Source organism: Erythranthe guttata, chromosome 6 (assembly GCF_056151865.1).
Source record: "Erythranthe guttata isolate IM_541 chromosome 6, IM_541, whole genome shotgun sequence".
Classification (NCBI taxonomy): domain Eukaryota; kingdom Viridiplantae; phylum Streptophyta; class Magnoliopsida; order Lamiales; family Phrymaceae; genus Erythranthe; species Erythranthe guttata.
The window spans coordinates 16093958-16109302 of record NC_142538.1 but is presented as its reverse complement, the minus strand read 5'-3'; the positions used below and the strand labels follow the sequence as shown (position 1 = coordinate 16109302).

At 37.4% G+C, this 15345-nt stretch overlaps 1 long non-coding RNA gene across 1 annotated transcript; it reads left to right on the top strand.

Moving 5' to 3' along the window:
- Positions 1 to 7025: 7025 nt before the first annotated feature.
- Positions 7026 to 8700, top strand: LOC148770292 (uncharacterized). Its single transcript, XR_016031580.1, has 3 exons — positions 7026 to 7251; positions 7349 to 7417; positions 8376 to 8700. It is a non-coding gene; the product is annotated as an uncharacterized LOC148770292 (long non-coding RNA).
- The last annotated feature ends 6645 nt before the right edge of the window (positions 8701 to 15345 follow it).

Genomic DNA, 15345 nt, shown 5'->3' with positions numbered 1-15345 from the left:
GAGTCACCCTAACTCATCAAAACGCTTGGACATTTCATCAAATCGCGAATCAGTTCTTCCCCCAACTTTTGTGATCCTCTCTTCGAATTCAGTTGTCAACTCATATCGTTAAATTTGTTGTCCTCCAAATAAGCTAGCCACGTGTTGTTCCATCGATTTCATCTGTTCTTCCATTGTACCGAGTTGTTTCTCCACAGCCTTTACTCTGTTCCAATTTTTCTTCCCCATTCCTTGGGTTTTCAGAGATTTTGTGCCATGACCGTGCTCCGATGGCCACTTCTTATGAACGAGATCGAAGAGAATAAGAAGCAATATAGTTGTACTGATAATTTGGGTGTAAAATTACACACAAGATCTTCGACCAATCTAGCTACTCATCTATCCCTTCTATTTATAGCTAATTCCAACTAACGTCTAGCTACAATCTTTATATGTAAAAGAAAGAAATGTTAGTGCAATCTAGATAGATCACCTAGGGTAGTTGGAATAGGATGAGCTGGAAGAGGAAAGTGAATCACCAGCTCACAAGTTTGATGGTACCGAGATACATGTGATCAGAAAACACGTAACTAAGCCGGGGTTGCCGACGGACCCCCTCTGACGCTCAAGTCAGACGTGTGGATTGTAAAGTCCTACAGATAATTCGGAGAGTAGCGTTACTAGATATTGAACGTATCTTAATGAATATAACCTTTATTCATATGCAGTCCGTTGGGCTGTAATTGGGCCTAAACCTTATATAAAAGTGATTGGGCCTCCGTTGTAGTATTCTTTAAATTTGGGCTCGTAGCCCAGTAAGTTAGGAAATTCTAGGCATATCGATATCCTATTTTGCAGCCACTTTTTTTTTTCTAATTATTTTCACACAAAATATCGACTAGCATAATCCTAATCCACTACATCTAAATCTTTTTTAATCGTTATTATTATTTTTATCTCATATTTTTCAGTCTATTTCATCTAATTGTTCTTTGCTTGATTTATTTAATGATTCATATTATGACAATTAAGTTTATATATATATATATATATATATATATATATATATATATATATATATATATATATATATATATATATATATATATATATATATATATATATATATATATATATATATATTATAATTTTCTCTTTTATGGCTATGCCGAGATTTCCCGAGGCTCGAGCGCCGATTTCTGAGTGGGAGACAATCGAGGTTTTTTCTTTTCTTTTTACCCAGTCCCCTTCGTTCCGGCTGTTGTGGTCTGATTTATTGACTATATTGAAGTAAGAAATTGTTTGATCAAAAAAAGGAAAATTCATTAATGGGAAGCTCCAAAAGTGAGATGTGGAATTACAAAACGGAAAGATAGGTTGAACAGTAGCCATTACAGGAGCTATTACCTACTCTAGCTACCTATTAGCTAAGACTTCCCAACATAGTAATCCCCCTCTGATTAATCTATTTATAGAATAAAAACCCTAGTCTAGTAAAGCCCAATAAGCTGGCCCGTATTGGTATAGGCAGACATATTAAAACGCTTATTACTTAGAAAACGTGATAACCAAAATAGCACTTATAAGTCTACTCAAAACGCTGACGTCTCATCCATTAATCAATTGCTCCATCAATTTGATTTCTTCATTTCTCCAATCCTGACATTCCTCCCCCCTTACACCAGCCATGCCTCATGGCTGCAGACTAGGAAATTTATGTAGGAGCTCCTCTGCATCCTCCCAAGTGGCCTCTTCCACCGGCAAGTGAGCCCACTGAACCAACCACTGTCCTACGGTCGCGTTGTTTCTCTTAACTAGGCGGCGTTCCAACACTCTCTCCGGCACCAGTAAAACCTTGCACTGCTCATCCATCAAAGGTACGCCTTCCTCCACCCGATCGGCCTGTCCCACCATTTTCTTTAGTTGCGAAACATGGAAAATTGGGTGCAATTTAGCATCCTTCGGTAGTTGTAGCTGATAAGCCCCAAACACTGGAGCTCTTGGATTTCTCGTAGAGTGGTGATACAATACTTTCTTGGATTACTGAGCAAGTGAGCTGGAGTGGAAGTTTGGGCTAAAGAGCACCAACTTATCACTCAACAACTTAAAGACTTGCTAAAAAGGGCGCAAGAAAGGATGATGAAATTTGCAGATCAGAAGAGGATCGAGAGAGAGTTTGAGGAAGGAGATTGGGTATACCAAAAATTAAAGCCCTACAGACAGTTAAGCCTTAGGAAGAGTCACATTTGGAAATTAACCCCAAAATACTGCGGACCGTTTGAGATCATACACCTCAAATATGTTTCTAGGCATTTATTAACCCTCTCTGTTTGACCATCTGTCTGTGGGTGGTAGGCAGAACTTAACCTCTGTTGAATCCCCAGTAGATTCATGAGTTCTTTCCATAAGGTGCTAGTAAAAATTCTATCCCGGTCTGAGATGATAGAGTCAGGTAAACCATGTAGCTTGTAGATAGTGTCTATAAACACTTGAGCTAAGGAGGAAGCAGAAATGGGGTGGCTCAGTGCCACAAAATGACCATATTTGGTCATTCGGTCTATAACTACCCAAATTACCTCTTTTCCTTTTGAATTGGGTAATTGGACAATGAAGTCCATAGTTATACTTGACCAAGCCTGTTCTGGAACAGGTAATGGTTGCAGAAGTCCAGGATATTTTAAGTTTTCATGCTTACTAATCTAGCATATATGGCATTGACTCACTATTTCCTTCACACCTTGCTTCATTGATGGCCATCCAAATACTGCCTTCACCCTTTGGTAGGTCCCCTGCACCCCAGAATGACCCCCAAAAGTAGAGTTGTGTACGAAGGTGATAACTCTTACCCTCATTTCATTGGCAGTACCCACATACACTTTTCCTTTGTACCTCAGAACCCCTTCACAGTAGGTGAAATATGATTCATCCTCTGGCCTAAGAGTGCACTCTGCAATTGCTTCATGTGCAAAATCATCCCCATCATAACTGGACTCTACCTCTTGTACCCACATAGGGTGCAGTAAGGTGATCTGCCCCCACTTCAGCTGGTTCCTCTCTCATAGACAAAGCATCTGTAGCTTTATTCTCTATCCCCTTCTTGTACTCAATGGTGTAACTGTACCCCATGAGTTTAGCTAAATATTATGTTGCAGAGGAGTAGAGAGCTTCTGCTCCAGAAGGTACTTTAAACTCTTCTAATCTGTCCTAATAATAAAAGATCCATGAATGAGGTAGGACCTCCTTTCTGAACAGCCATCAAAATAGCCAAGAACTCTTTTTCATAAATTGACAGCCCCACATTCTTTGGACCCAATGCCTTGCTGAGGTATGCCAAGGGGTGACCCTCTTGCATGAGTACAGCTCCAATCCCATGATGGCATGCATCTGTTTCCACCACAAATCCTTGAGTGAAGTTAGGTAGGTGTAGCACCGGGGTACTAGTCATTGCCTCTTTTAGTTGATTGAAGGCAGTGGTAGCTTTCTCATCCCACTGGAATTTTCCCTTCTTTAGAAGTGAGGTTAGAGGTTTTGCAATGACTCCATAACCCCTAACAAATTTCCTGTAGTACCCTGTCAGTCCCAAAAATCCCCTCAGAGCTTTGATGATTTGAGAGATGGGCCACTCTCTGACACACATGATTTTGTTTGGGTCTACTCCAACTCATTCATGGTTGATTATATGCCCCAAATACTCCACTTGTGGTTGGTTGAAGCTGCATTTGGAGGATTTGGCATATAGTTGATGATTATGCAATATTTCTAACACCACCCTTTGATGTTGTAGGTGTAATTCCTAATCTCTGTTGTAGATCAAAATATCATCAAAAAATACTAAAACATACTCTCTGAGTTGAGCTCTAAAAATCTCATTCATAAGATTCTGAAAGCATGAGCATTACTTAGCCCAAAGGGCATCACTCTGAACTCATAGTGCCCAGAGGATAGGACAAAAACTGTTTTTGGTACGTCATGTGGTCTAACTCTGATTTGATGGTACCCAACCCTCAAGTCAATCTTAGAAAACACCTTGGCTTGACCAAGCTCATCCAGCAAATCATCAATCAGAGGGATTGGATAGCTATCTTTCACTGTCATGGTATTTAGTCTTCTGTAATCCACACAAAACCTCCAACTCCCATCCTTCTTCTTTACCAATAGGACTGGTGAAGCAAACAGACTATTGCTAGGTTGTATTATTCCAGATTGTAACATTTCCTTAACCATTATCTCCACTTCTTTTCTCTGCATATATGGATACCTATATGGTTGCACCTTGAATGGGCTGGTCCCTTCTTTTAGGGGAATCAGATGATCCACCTTCCTTTATGGTGGTAATTCAGAGGGTTCTTTAAACAAATCTTGGAATTCTTGGAGGAGACCCTCTATTTTTTTTGTTCCCTTCTGGCATACCCTCTCTCAGCTGACTGTTAACCATAAATAAATAGCTCAACTCCACTTCTCCATTCTTGAACATCTTCTGCAAGCCCTGTTCAGTCACCATACTAACCTCTGGCTCTTGTTGATCTCCATGCACAGTAATCTCCCTGTCCCCATGCCTTAGAGTAATGAATCTGTTGACATGTTCAAAGAGTACATGACCAAACTTCTTTAGGAAATCCACCCCAATGACTACATCACATCCTCCCAATTTAAAGATCCTCATCTCAAAAATGAAATGATGTCCAGCCATTTCCCATTGGAAGGTTGTACATTTAGAGTTACAGTTGGCCTTTTTGCCATTAGCTACTGTAACTGCCATGTTGTTGGTGAATACCACCTCACACCCCAACTTCCTAGCAGTTTGGGGATCCAAGAAGCTATGTGTGCTTCCTGTATCCATTAAGATAGTTATGGTGGTATTCTTCACCCTCCCAGTATTTTTTAATGTATTTGAAGTTGATTGCCCAGTAAGAGCATTGAAGGATATCTCCACTTCTTCCTCCACAACTCCTTGTTTGCTCATCTGCCCTCTCTTCTGATGTTGTTTCTTCTCCTTCTTTCTCTTCTTCTATTCCTTCTATTAAGAACAACCTCTTGCATTTGTGTCCTGGATCAAATTTCTCCTCACAGTTGTAGCATAGCCCTCTCATTCTCCTCTCCTCCATTTCTGCATTGGTCAGTCTCTTGATGATTGGGTTTCTGTTGTTAATTCCCCCTGGCTTGCCATGATGAAGGGGTTGCATATCCCTCCCCCCCCCCCCCCCCTATTTGTGTTGGTACCCTGCCTGCCTTACAGTGTTCTTAATACCCATCATCAGATGGTCAAAAGTCCATTCATACATTTTGGCTATCTGGATAGCTTGAACCACTGATACTAGCTTCAACACCTTTACCATGTTATTAAGCTCCTCATTCATACCTCCCAACAGTGCTCTAATGAAGTAATCTTCAGTAAGGTTCCTGTTAGTGTGTGAGACAGATGCCTTCAGCTCTTCAAACTTCACTCTGTAGTCTTCTATGGAGCCTATCTGTCTGAGTTTATAGAATTCCTCCACTGGATCTTGTCATTCCCCCTCCATTAACCTCTCTAAGACCATGTTAGCAAAAACATTCCATCCCATGAATCCCTTTCCCTCCACATAATCCATATACCAAACTTCAGCCTTCTCCTCCATATGCATTGAAGCCATAAGCACCCTCTCTATTTCATTAGTAGGGTGCAGAACAAAATACCTATTGCATTTTCTGAGCCAAGCCCTAGGGTTTTCCCCATTAAACCTAGGGAACTCTACCTTCTGTCCCCTACCTTGCCACAAGTTCTGAGCCTCATTATTTCTGTTATTAGGATTTTCTGGTGCTCTTAAATTGAAGTTTTCATTCCCTGGTTGATATTATGTGTTCCTGTCAGGTGGGAGGGTAGTTTCTCTAACAGGGGTATAATTATATATACATGGTTCTTGGTGTGGAGTGTAGAGTCTGGCATGCTGGGATGAAGAGGGCATGGCAGATCCAGACGCAAGTTTCTTACCCTTGTCCCCATTCTTGTTCCTTAGTATTTCAGCCAACATGCCTTTCATGTCTTCTATGTTGGAGCTGAGTGAGCCTACTTCTTCCCTAAGTGCTGCGGTGTCAGCTTGCTGTTTAGCATTGATTTTTTTTTTTTGTGCTTCTGGAAATGTATTGTTGATCTCTTCCTGAGTTTCTGGTTTGTTTCTTGCCATAGTTTGTGTTTATTGTGCTTCTCTGTGGTGTTGTGCCTGTGTATTTTGTGGTGTATATGAAATAATGTTTGGAAGGGAGGAAGAGATAGGCTCATTTAAATGCCCACTCCTGCTCTGATACCAAATGTTGTGGTCTGATTTATTGACTATATTAAAGTAAGAAATTATTTGATCAAAAAAAGGAAAATTCATTAATGGGAAGCTCCAAAAGTGAGCTGTGGAATTACAAAACGGAAAGATAGGTTGAACAGAGTAGCTATTACCTACTCTAGCTGCCTATTAGCTAGGGCTGGTAAACGAGCCGAGCCGACTCGCGAACTCGACGAGCCGGCTCGACAAAGGCTCGAACTCGAGCTCGGGTACGAGCCCAAATGTAGTTGTTCGACAGTTCGCGAGCTAGCTTTTATATATATATATATATATATATATATATATATATATATATATATATATATATATATATATTATTATTATTATTAACTAAATAGTTAATAGTCTATAACATTAAATATTTCTAGTATTTAAATAGAAACAAATCTATATTACTTAAATAATTCATAATAATATAAACTATTATAATAATAATAATTGAAAAATTAAAAAAAAATATATAACTAGAATTCATTTTTTATTTTATAATTTTTTTATTTTCCTATAAATAAATTTTCATAAAAAATTAAATGATTTTAATAAAAAAATTAAATAATAATTTTGTTTTAAAAAAAAATTAAAAATTAAATGAGCCCGAGCTCGAGCTCGAGCTCGAGCTTCTCGATGGTTCTGATTAATCTATTTATAGAATAAAAATCCTAGCCCAGTAAAGCCCAATAAGCTGGCCCGTATTGGTATAGGCAGACATAATACAACGCTTATTACTTAGATAACGTGATAATCAAAATAGCACTTATAAGTCTACTCAAAACGCTGTCGTCTCGTCCATTAATCAATTTCTCCCTCAATTCGATTTCTTCATTTCTCCAATCCTAACACCGGCGAATGCAAATCTCCATTTAATTTTCTTCTTTCTCGATTCATTTTATCCAATAGGAAAATGGCTATGCCGACATTTCCCGACGCGCGAACGCCGATTACTGAGTGGGAGACAGTCGATGTATTTTTTTTCTTTTTTTTCTTCCCCTGAATGATATGCTGTTCTTACGTTTTTCTTTCTCCTTTTTATTTATTTATTTATTTATTTATTTTTGCAGCCAGTTGAATTCCCTACTCCGCTGGAACTGAAGCCCTTCTTGCTTGATTCGGAGAAACTTATCTTAAAGGTAAGTTTATATAACGAGATGAGTAGTTTAAGTGTAAGTAATTATACTTTGTGTATCAATACTCGTATGTTTCGAGAGGCGTGTTTTACACCACATTCTTTAAGCATAGTCTGTCAATACTCGTAAAGGATTTTGATTTATCTAATTGAGATGTAACTGATTCATAGAAATGCGAAAATGGTTTAGAAGAGTATATGACGCACAATGATATGTGTGTGGTAGTTCCTCTGTATTTTTTTTCACACAAGTGTGGAGTTGTAATGTTCTATTGCTATCGATTCTTGAATGTATCCTACATATTTACACTAAGACCACTTCCTAATGGATGGTCAAGGTCACCTTGATCCTATGGTTTACAACGAGTATCTAGATAATTTTTATGCAGTTATTTATGATAGAACATCCTAGAGACATTCTAGACGAATACAAGGAATTCCTACGCTATTCTTAAAGCAATCTATAATATGTTCCCTTGAAGTTCTAGTTAGATAAAAAAATTAGAATAAATATCATTCTTGGGAGTCGATATTTATTGAGTTAGTTGACCTTTGTCAGGATCCATGTAAATTAGGTGGGACATCGTTCTATGTACTGGCACTCCTGCTTGTTAGCTTGAATATAAGTCACATTTGTTCACTTGTTCTTGTCATCATAGCAACTTGAATATTATGGCTAATGAATTTAAACACTTTTTCCAGTTCAAAATGGTCCTTCTATATCTTTTAATACCATAATGTGCTTGTCCGTTTCTGTGAGTACGACAAAATCTAGACTCTTGTTATGAAAAAACAACGGTTTGCTGCATCCTTTCTATGTAATTACACTGTTCATTTCTTGCCCGTAACACTTTTTCTTTGCAGTACCCTCTTTTCAAGTTATGCAGCCTAAGAATGTTACATTATTTGGTGATATTCGAATTCTAATTTTTTTTTTCTTTTTTCTTTTTGCATGGATGCAGACTGGTTGATAAAAATCCATCTCAGCGGTTGCTTCAGGTAATGGGTATGGATTCTCATCATCCTTGTCCAAAAAGTTAACATATTCATATTTCGAGACAAGGGATTAGTCTTCATCTATTGAGATTTTTTAAAAGATTGTAACCGCTTTTATTTTCGTTTATAAGATCATTTTGTCCTATTTTCCCCGTCGTGTCAAATTCTTTTTGCGCACACGAAAATTTTGTGGACAGTAACATCAATCATAGCCCGTGTAGATGATTATTTGTCTAATTACCGTGTTTGACATAATTTGTTGTGTAGTTGATTGACATAATTCTTGTTGTGATGCGCAGGCAAAGATATGAGAATAATTGTTGTTATGTACATGTCGATTTTTGTCATAAAAATCGACATCTAGAGTTGATGTCGTTTTTTTGCTAAAAAATCAACATCTAATGTTGAAGTTTGTGACAAAAATCGACATGTATATATCGAATTTTGACTGCGCGAATTTTTTTTTGAAAACTTAAAAACCGATCACCTAATCATAAAAATACATTCATTCATAGTTTGTTTTTTACTTTTTCTATAGAATTCTCCATATTGATGTCTCGTGACTCCATAATTTTATCATTTGCATGTTTAGTAAGATTTGATGGTTTTGGGTGTTGAGAATTATTGGAGAAGATGAAGAATTTTTTTTGAAGAATTTGTGTGAAATGGGTTTGTGAGGAAGATAAAATGAGTTTTGCTTGTGTGGTCTTGCATAAAGAAAGTTGTGGAATTTTGTAATTATGGATTAGTAAGAGTATAATAATTTTTTAGTAATTCATTTGGTAAAAAAATAAATTTGGTCTTCCCCTAAATATTTTTTGGTATTGCATCTTTTCCTCCAAAAAGAGTTTGTGGCCTGGTGGAAAAGGGGAAGTTAGCCCATAATTTGTTTTCATTATTATATTATTTATTTATGAAAAATAAATATGAAAGTGGATTTCTGACTTTTTATTTTTATCCCTTTTTCTTTTGAGAAATATAAAAGTAGATTCTAAGTGAATATTTACGGGTGAATCTAAATTTGCTATGTAAGAGTTTACGGTTGGGCAAGGGTCGAGTCGGATAATTATCGACCAATTACATATTCGATCTAATTTTATTGAATATTGAAAACAATTACCGGCTCGATCATTATAGGTCGGATAATGGTTGACAACCGACTTTGTCAGATAAATAATGGGTCAGTTGGAAGTATTATCGACCATTTTTTTATTCATTTTTTTTATTTTTCTTTTTATAATAGAAAGATGTTTTTAAAAAGTTTTTCAGAAGATATCTGAAATTTTGGGAAATCTTATGTTGCAAAATTCTTAACTTTAAATTAAGAGTCTTTTTTATTATACTTCTACAGTAAGTAAATATATAATAAAGAATATGAAATAAAAAATTAGGAATTACAAAATTGAAACAGTACATAGAGATTTATAAATTTGTTTTTCGAGTTTTTGAGTTTTGACTTATTTTATATATTATTTCAACGTTCAGAAAATAATAATTACAATTAAATATTTATAATTAAATTTTATTATTAAAAAGGTTGGTTAGCTGATATTACCCGGCCAACCGACTATTGAGTAAACTGAAAACCACCAACCGACCCATTTATATATGAGTCGATTGGTCGATAAAAGCGGGTCGAAAATAGGTCAGTTGGCTGATAAAACAGACCCATGCCCGGTCGTATAAGAGATGGCGACTTCGTTTAGAAATAATTCATGTGAGTAGGTTAAATTTTTCAGGGTCAGGGTAGCTCCATCGAAATTCTTTTTATACTTATTTACAAAAAAAAATGATAAAATAAGTATATATGTATAATTTACAAATAGAAAAAGAAAAACCAATATTACACAAAGAAAAAAAAATGGGAGGCAGAACATATTTTTTTAAATATTATGTAAAACAAACTAAAAGAAAAAAATGTTTTTTTTTTCGGCCTCCGCCCGTGGCCCCTTCATAGTTAAGTCTCTGAGAGGGATGGTAATTTGTCCCCTTTCGACTCGAAATTCTAAATTATTATCCACCCCGAAAAAATATAGGGCAGGGGATGGGGTGACATAAAAATTTGACTGAGGACATGGGACGGGAACGCGTTTGTATATACATATCCCGTAGACCCGCCCCCACATATATTATTCATATATATTTATTAATTATTATGTTAAAATGTGATGGATATTTTTAATTTATAGGGGTTTGAACGAGATTTGAAGTTAAATTTGTACTTTGTTGGTTTGTTTGTTGAAACTTTAAATTATAAGTAGATAGCATTTTTATTTGTTTTTAAAAAAATGGGTGTTGATTTATATGCCTATAAAAATCAATTAACCTAAGTTGTAACAGTTAAGTTGTGGAAACAGTATTCAGTTACAACTATAATTCTTGTGTTAACACAGTTATAAATCTACTAAAAGCAGAATAAATGAACACAAGAAATTAATGTGGTTCAGACACAAATGTGCCCTACATCCACGTGGACCTGCAAACACGATATCACTAGTTCAGATTTACAGTGTACATTAATAGGACTTATTAAAAACACTAAAGACTCCCTCTTTATGTAATATGCCGTTCTTGTACACAACTCGAACTCCGTGTCTCTTCCAACAGCAGCTCCACTCCGCGTGCCTTGAACTCCCTTCAGGCCTGAACTCCCTTCAGAAAACGCGGCTGATCTCCCTTGAGATCTATACAGCAAATCTGTATATGTTGGCACAGTGCAACGATGGCACAGTCCTGCTCCGCAGAACGCCTTTGGCAAAACTTCGATGCTATGAAGAGGTTTTTCTCTCAAATAATGCCCGCGGTTCTTGTATGTCTTGGAGGCTTATATAGCCACGAAAATAAGCCCTAAGACCTAACTTGAACCCCAAGAAATCTATTTAACTAGGTAATAGAATCCTAGTTGATTTCTACTTCTATTCTAGATAAGTACAAAAGATACCTAACTAGAATACAATACATGGAAATAAATCTAAGTCCTAATAGAAGTATTATAAGAATAGGACTCTAATAAATTCCAAAATAAATATGGAAAACAAATCTTTGCCAATCTTTTAATTCCAAAACTTGGCGGATTTCCTCGATCTTCAATAACCGGAAATATGGCGCCAACAATCTCCCCCTTCGGCATAGATTGGTCAGAATCCATATTTAACAAGAACTCCCCCTGCATATGAGATTTTCTCTCTTTGCAGGAATGATTAACTCCCCCTGCATCACGTACTGTTAGTACAACAGAAGTTGCAACACATAGATGTTGTAACAGAGAAATTTCCTGCAGCACAAAGTTATCCAAAACAATCCCAAGGCACAAAATAAAGATAACCAAGGTGATATCCAAAAGACATGAAAGTAATCATAACTATAACAGTCCTAAATAAGACATAAATTTAAGCAGTTCAAAACGGACAACAAAAAGGATTTTCAAAGAAACTTCCCTTAATAATCATAGTCGGAGAGCTGATCATTATCATGAGAACTGTTGGACGCTTTGCCTTGCGGTTGTAGACTGCTGCTTCATCATTGAAGTTTTTGCTGGGGCATGCGGAGTTGCATCTGGAGTTGTTGCTACTCCCCCTTTCTGACCAGACTGTGCCAAAGTCTTAAGAAGCTGGTCCTGAATAGACGAAAACCCTTGAGCAAGCTGAGCCTGGATAGTCTCCTGAAAACGAGTGAGCTCATCCTTGGTGACCACATCAACTGGCGGCGGAATAGACGCAGAGACAATTGGAGCCTTCTTCGCACGAGGGACCGTCTGAACAACAGAAGGATCGACAGGCAGATCAGCAAAATGTTCAGAGAGGACCTTACCATGGATAGTGATTGGACGGCCAGGAGGATCCAACAGAGTGGCATTACGAGTGGGCATGCCTTGTTTGATCATAAGCTGATAGATCAAAGAAGGAAACGGCAGATGCTCACGCTCGGTGCGGGAATTGGCTAACACACCAATCTGATTGAAAATCAATTCACCAATATTGATTTTGAGGTCATGAGTGATGCACCATAAAAACTCAGCTTGGGTGGGATTGAGAGTAGCATTGTGAGTAGTGGGAAACCAGTTGGAAATGCCTATCTTGAACAAGACCGAATACAGTTGAGCCAGCTTAGAGACATGAGAAGCAGATTTCGGACCAGACCATTTTTTCAACACTTTGGCAGTGAGAATAGAGGCCAGAGTGTCCATAGAAACAGAAGGTTGGAAGTAACCCCGTTTGGACACTTATAAAAGTCATTGATCAAAGCAGGAGTTACAGATGTAATCCTCATGTGAAGTTTTGTAAAATTCTCATTGATACAACCAATTTCAGGAGCAACAGTAGAGGTCATAGAGGCAGAGTGAACTCTTTTTCGCCTTGAGAGCAACCTGGACCACAGACAAAGCATCTTCTTAAGGATCATCAAAATGCTCAACCAATACCTTAGGATGAATAGTGATTGGTCGTTCAGGCATAGAAGCTGAAGGTCCCACTAGGAAATGTTGTGACAGCGAGTGATAGATCAACGAGGGAAAAGACAGACACTTCAACTTTTTGTGCGAGAGTTAGCAAGAGCTTCATTTTGAGCAAAGATGTACTCCCCAATGTTGATAAAAACAGCATGAGTGACGCTTCAGGGAAACCCAGCATTCAGTGATCACAACGGCTATGGTGTCATTGACACAAAAGGCTTAACAGTAATTTAATTCTGACACCAGTAACCATCTTTATGCAATTCAGGAGCCACATTGAAAAATTTCCCTTCGCAAGTAACCACGAGACCCAACAATGCAGAATCAACAGAAAGTTAGAACTCTGGTGAAGATTCTGATGACTCAGATCTAGTTGGATAAATGGCAGTAAAGGCAGCATAAGTCTGCTCTGAAAGAGATTGGTGGCCACTCGAAGCGTATGACTCATTCGCAAGACCATAATTGCTCTCAAACTTCCTTTGAGGCCGGTAAAGCTGCACATGGGCGCTGAAGGTAGCTTCTTCAATTGCGACATGGTCTTCACCACCAACATCTTCTGCCTTAGACATGGAAGGATCACTTTCAACCAGAATATTGTCCAGCGGATCAGAGACAACACCTTATTTGGAGCTTGGGGCTGGTGACTGCACATGTGTGAGTATGGGCTCCGGAATTGTGACTATGAGAGAGATGGAAACTCCAGAGACCACTGTTGTCGTCACAGACTTTGACGTGTTTTCAGACTTCTTGTCGGACGGCGATGCACAGTTGTTTGTGCTTCCTTATTTCAGACCCCTCGATCGATTTGTCTCTTTCCATAGTAAATCTGTGGAGCTCAGAAAAGAGAAGAAACGAGTAGCTTTCGAAAAACATAGAGAGATATTGGAGAGAGAGGTAGAGTATAAGAAATATTGAGAAATCCTAGAAGCCCTAAAGATAGGATGATAACAGATCCCACAAACATCATGATAAAACAGAAGTATATTCCCACATGCTTCTTTAGAGATTCGAACAGATCACGTATCAAGACAGTCATGTATCAACAGTCAGCCCGAGGCCACAATTAACTCAGAAACCCTAGAAGGAGCAGATATTTAAAGCACAAGGACCGAGAAAAGAGGCAGAAAAAGAGAGGACTATTCAAATACCGGATATTTTCAAATCAGAAGAAGATCCCACAATCTGTGACCAATAACGAACAAGATATTCTCTACACGAAACATCAAAAAATAGAGAAGGCAGATGACATGGCCATAGCCACGTGGCCAGAGACAACTAGTAGCAAAAAAAAAATTCACAAAGCCCATATAAAAAATCAAAAAAAATTTTAAAACGAAAAACATGAAAAAATCACATCTTTTAAGGAAAAGAAAATCAAGAAGATCACAAGATTAAAAGTTGAGGGCTTGGTTTTCATGAATTAATTTGATAATCTTAAAGAAAATCACAATAGAAGGCCACCGAGCAAACTCTTGGATGCACGATATAACTATAACCCCATGACCATACTCAAGAAACCATAATTTATGTAATTTTCTTAGGGTTATGAATGCGTATGCGATTAGCACAGCAATTCGATCGTGGACTTCAAGGAGAATTTCCTAATATATGCTTGAATATCATCCCAACTTTTCTCTTTTTTTTTTTTTTTTTTTTTTTTTTTTTTTTTTTTTATTGAATTTGGACTATTCTCCTCCTTCCCTTTTTTTTTTTTTTCTTTTTTTTTTTTTTTTTTTTTTTTTTTGAATTCGAACCATTTTTCTTCTCCTCCTCTTTTTTTGTTGATATGATGTTCAAGCAAACATTAGGAGGGCAACCTCCTTAAGAATCCACATAGCTTTTAAATAGAAGTCAGGGATGCATATGCGGTAGCATAATTCTCCCAATAGAGGTATGATCTTTGAGATGAATGAGGTCATAGACATTGATCACTCCCGATAGAGGGGGCAACACACTTCTATCATGGCTAACTGTGGAAACAAAAATAAATTCACAAAAACTAACACACAAACAATTAGTCAAAATGAACCTCCCATCATTCCTATTCCAAAAACAATGATGTCACATTTAGGTGACACATATAATGTCCGATTAAAAAATTCAAGTGCAATCCGGACACAAATATTAATTGCACTATCATAGAAAATTCAGTTTTGCACATGGCAAATTCCAAGCGCTTTACGCAAGGAATCAAACCTAAGGAAATCAAGAGGCTTTGTGAAAATATCGGCTAGTTGATTGTCTGTGGACACATAATCTATAGTCACACGTTTCTGCTCAACTAATTGCCTGATGAAATGAAAACGAATATCTGTATGTTTTGTCCTAGAATGCTGAACATGATTTTTAGAAATATTTATGGCACTCTCATTATCACAAAAGACATGCAACTCTTTTTCACAAAAGCCATAGTTATTTAACATATGTTGCATCCAAAAGAGTTGAGTGCAACAGCTACCTACAGCTATGTATTCACACGCAACATT